Consider the following 5,292-nt stretch of genomic DNA (forward strand, 5'->3'; position numbering starts at 1 on the left):
GCAGTAGCAGTAGCAGTTACTGTAGCAGTAGCGTAGCGCAGTAGTAGTAGCAGCAGCCAGCAGCAGCAGCATTTATCAACCAGCAATGACAGCAGCAGCTCTCAACGGCAATAGCAGCTCTCTCGTTCGATTGATATTTCAGTATATCGTCTGCTTTGGTTTTTCAGCACTACGAACACAGGGAGGTCCAGTAACGCGCAGAATGCCGACTTCGCCGTGACAAGTCTGATGCAGGTATGACTTCAGTCGTGCATCCCCCCCCCGCACTGGTAGAAGGCTCTTACAGTGCTGCGACAGCACAAATAGAGGGCGCTTGCGACGTTATGATCTGTCATTGCTCATCATGCCACGCGGCTGTTTCATGCATAGAGCTTACGTAACATGAGTACTCATATTGTACATTATACTTATTGTTTGCCCTTCTGTAACTTATTCCATACAAACACAACGCGCGCGCGCACACATACACACAGAGGCAGACCACACCACACACACACACACACACAGCACACACACACACACACACACAGCACACCACACACACACACACACATCAACATACACACACACACACACACACACACACACACACACACCCAACACACACACACCGCGTCGCGCGCGCGCGCGCGCGCGTTTGTGTGTGTACTTGTGTGTATAAACAGCTATATTGTCTCATTATGCGTAGCAGCACCGCTGCAGGGCGTTAGCAGCACCGCGCTAGTAGCCGCCACCATTGTTGAAGTGGTTCGGTTTCAAATGCAAATTTTTGTTCAATGTCCGTCGCGTTGTGTAGCTTGATGCAACGAAATGTGCTCCCACACGCTTATGCTGGTTTTTCTCCGCGCCAGCCAGATTTGTACGTTTGCAGCTTGGCTGCATGGCTTACAGTCTGTAGCTTCTTTTAGAGGCTTTTCTCTTGGCTTCGAATATTTCTTCGTAATCTGTCTTCTTGTACATTTTTCGTAATTCGTACGACCGAGTGTGGTGAGGACGGAGTTAATTGACGCCGCTACCAGTGACCAAATCAGTACTGGATGAACTACAGTAAAAACCCGCGTATAAGAACCTAGATTTTTAGAACCTGTTAGACTAAAATTTCCCATTTAGACCCCTTTACATAAGAACCTGTTTTAGGCTAAGATTTTAAAGTAGGTTCTTAATTTTCCATTCAGATGAAGACTTAAAAAGAAACACAGGTAAAATAAAAAAGACGAGCTCAACAATATAGATGAATGTGCCAGCACCCTGGCATTGTTATTGTGACACAGTACTGCATTATTTACATATATCTGCAAATGTAAAATATTATCAAACAAGGATACAAGCGTCTCTTCAGTGAAACATAGTTCTTGTCAGCACATGAGAAATAAGCACATGTATTGTTTCCACATTACAGTACTGTATGTCCATTCAGAATCCAATAGACCAGCATATGTATTGTTTTGTTGAATAATAACAATCACAGAGCTGTGTTGAATGCTGGTTAGCACTTTCTAATGTCACTAATACTGAGTTCTTCAGCAAATTCTTTGGTTTAAAGTTTCCTTGTGAACCTCTTCAAGTAACCCCTATCTCCAACCAACCTATAGTCAACAGGAATCTCAAGGCCCTTTCCTTGGCCAGCATTGTATGGCTTACACTGTAGCCCATCATAGGTATTAATTAGCAAAAATTGCAGTCCTTGTAAGAAAATTTAAACACAATTTGAATCAAGTATAAGCTTATACATATACATATTAAAAGTAGAAACAAGAACCTATTTAAGAACCTTTTGAGCGTACTTTTTCAGTAAGCACCATTTATATAAGAACCTATTGAATCTAACTTGGAAAAATCTAGGTTCTTATACGCGGGTTTTTACTGTATGGCAATTTTTTTACATTATAAGAATTTATAACTCATAAATTTCTATATAAGATGTATAAGATTACGATAATGATACGGATATTGATCTTAGGCTTGTTTAAGATTTCTGAAAATTAATAATGAAATAGAATGCCGTCAAAACAATTTTTTATTGGTCACTAATAAGGCTGGCAGTGCGTAAGCAGCAATGCAAATAAATATTACTCGCTTTTCAACGGTAGGTAGGCTACAGGAAAACAGCTGAGTTAGGCATTCCACGCTGGATTGGCGCGCTTTGGGTTTCATTTATGATCTGCGATGCAATGATTCTCGAATGATTCCTGAATTGACATTGATTCGAGATTGATGTGATAAAATGAAGCATGCGCGCGCAGCGCAGAAATTGCTCCTTTTTTCTCCGGGCGCAAAGCACCACGGGTCATTTCAGTACCGGGGGTTGGTATAGTGTCCAGCTTTATTGCCATGCACTTTTCTCTGTCTTTCTATCGCAACGCCGATTGGTTTGAACTACCTGTCAATCATGCCAGGCTGAGGTGAATTAAGATTGCAACATACAGAGCATGCTTGTTGATTGGTGACGGCGCTATCAAGTCAATGTACGACTATGATGGCCTTGTGTTGCTCGTTTCATGAGATTCGCACGACACGCGATGGTAATGTTACCATCATCAATGGCGCGAACTGTTTGCAATATCCTCATTAGTGAACATTGACATGACGTGAACATTCTGTGAAGCAATGATCGCGTCGTGGCGTAGCACTGTGTACGACTCCATCATGTGCTAGTTAGTTATTTGCAATCTGGAATGTCTGCACGCTGGAATTCATTCGGGAATCGGGGATGCCTGCAGGCTGAAATTCATCCGGGAATCGAGGATCCTGGCAGGCTGGAATTCATCCGGGAATCGGGGATGCCTGCAGGCTGGAATTCATCCGGGAATCGGGGATGCCTGCAGGCTGGAATTCATCCGGGAATCGGGGATACCTGCAGGCTGAAATTCATCCAGGAAGCAGGATTGATAGCAGGCTGGTAATCATCCAGGATGCACGGATTCGGGAATGCGAGGATGCGGGGATGTTGGCATTCATTCATGATACATGGATGCGGGGATTCTCGAACACGAAAGTCTATGCATCACTGAAACCCTACGATCGCAAGTTGAGATGAGTAAAAGGGTGATTTCGCTCGCTCTTTTTAGGCATCTGTAAATGTTCTCGTTCTCTCATATTATATTTATGGCTGCGGGCGAGAAATTTGGGATGGGTGCGAACTTACACGAAAATCCAAACTGTCCTCGCTCGCGTCGCACGCGCGGGGTCTGTCTGCTGATGCACTTAACGAAATGCAAGTCGTTGCAAGCGGGGTTTTCGCCTCCTCTTTTCAGTGTGATCTGGTGCTTAGCACAGCACCAGGGCGACTGCAGCGGACTGCCACTTAACGCCTCTGCATCTGTCGCAGTCGCGTAGGTTGGTACGCGGTTGTCATGTTGTGTTCCCCAATGTTCAGAATCATAGTCTGCGCAAATCCCGGAGGAGGAGGAAGCCACTCGCGTGACTCGGCTTTGTATTGCCAAGTAAGCAGTGCAGCTCCCAGTCAACGTGAATATGGCGTGGCGGAATGGATGTAAGACGAGGGTTGCACGAATGACTACATGGTGATTTTAGTTACATACTCATATTTTTGAACTATTCAATTATGTTAACCTTTTATTTTTTTTATCTTATACGCATGATTAATAACTTCATTAGTTATTAATAATTAATACAGTAGTCTATTTTTAGTATTTTATTTTTTGTTTAAAATCTATGCGGGGATGCAGCTTCCTTCGCCACAAAGGTTACACCCTTGATGTGATTGTGTCATTACGAGGGCGTGTTGAACGTTGCGCGGAATGCGGTGGCATGCATTTTTGACATTCCAGCGTCGCTACGGCGTTGCTTGTTATTGCATTATCTTCATTACTGCATCCGTGGACATTTTAATATTACCGTGTGCCCCTTCATCGCTGTGTATATGGATTCACTAATTAATCCGTGTATAGTTACATCACTGTGCCCTTATCTCTGTTTACGTGGATCCTGGCGTTCCTTCTTCTAATAAATATTTATCATCTTCCCTTCCCGTGTTTATCCCTTCACTCCTACGTATATATATATACATCCTTATCGTACAGCGTATATGTATCCCGCTGTCCCTGTTTCCTTATTAATCTGTATCTGCCACCATTCATGGCTACATCTATGCATCTATACACGCCATCGGGGTTGTGTCCCCAGCTTCCTGCATAACTGTTGTTGACATCGGAGTCCTCTAACCTTACGCAAGCAGGACGCTGTGTTGTTCGGCGATCAGTGTCAGATAAATGACATCACCCGACGTTCAAGATCAAATAATACACTGGTCACTTGCGCCAAATGATATACTCTGCGCGCTTTCAGTTCCTGTTCGTTGTGGTGTTCGTTGTAGTTGCGACGTTTGCGTGTGTTATAGCCTGCGGCAGTTAATAAACGCGGGCTATAGTACTAGAGCTACGTGTGTTATAACTTCCCAAGTTCCGCGCGGCAGGTATCAATGTTCTTGTCGCGGGTTGCGTGAGAGATGTGAGTGTTAACGAGTAGACGATCAGTATCACACAGTAGATACAAGCAAGTAGGTGTGGTGAACGGACTATAGATTTGTTCTAGTAACTCAGAGAGTCGCTACACGGTCTAGATGAAATCCGGGAGCACACGAAAAACACGACTTTTCACGGTGATCTTTAAGGCAGGAGCTGTACTGCACACGGTGGATCGTACACGCTATGGAGCGTGCCTCGGGGTTTGGCCGCACACCCGGTGTAGCGCGAAATTTCTGACTTGCGAAATATCTGAGATAGGATGCCTATGCGCATGCGTATACGCGTATGCGCATGCACACTCCGCATGCGTCCCGACCCGACTAATCACAGCTCGTCTTTGTGTGCGAAATTTCTGACCTGCGAAATATATGATATAGGATGCGTATGCGCATGCGCACTTTGCATATATGCTCAAATATGGCGATTTCCACTTCAGCTAAGACACCAGCTGGTGGAGAAGGAGGAGGGGGAGAAAGGAGAAGCTGGTGGAAAAGGAGGAGGGGGAGAAGCTGGTGGAGAAGGAGGAGGGGAGAAGCTGGTGGAGAAGGAGGAGGGGGAGAAGCTGGTGGAGAAGGAGGAGGGGTAGAAGCTGGTGGAGAAGGAGGAGGGGGAGAAGCTGGTGGAGAAGGAGGAGGGGAGAGGCTAGTGGAGAAGGAGGAGGGGGAGAAGCTGGTGGAGAAGGAGGAGGGGGAGAAGCTGGTGGAGAAGGAGGAGGGGGAGAAGCTGGTGGAGAAGGAGGAGGGGGAGAAGCTGGTGGAGAAGGAGGAGGGGGAGAAGCTGGTGGAGAAGGAGGAGGGGGAGAAGC

At 45.6% G+C, this 5,292-nt stretch overlaps 1 protein-coding gene across 1 annotated transcript in view; it reads left to right on the forward strand.

Moving 5' to 3' along the window:
• Positions 1-1,530: 1,530 nt before the first annotated feature.
• LOC106816189 overlaps positions 1,531-5,292 on the forward strand; it is a 12,129-nt gene continuing 8,367 nt past the window's right edge. The window contains exon 1 of the mRNA XM_014820751.1: positions 1,531-1,535. The gene's annotated coding sequence lies outside the window, so the exon portion shown is untranslated. The remainder of the gene's footprint in view (positions 1,536-5,292) is intronic.

This window comes from Priapulus caudatus, unplaced genomic scaffold (assembly GCF_000485595.1).
Source record: "Priapulus caudatus unplaced genomic scaffold, Priapulus_caudatus-5.0.1 Scaffold1308, whole genome shotgun sequence".
Classification (NCBI taxonomy): Eukaryota; Metazoa; Priapulida; class Priapulimorpha; order Priapulimorphida; family Priapulidae; genus Priapulus; species Priapulus caudatus.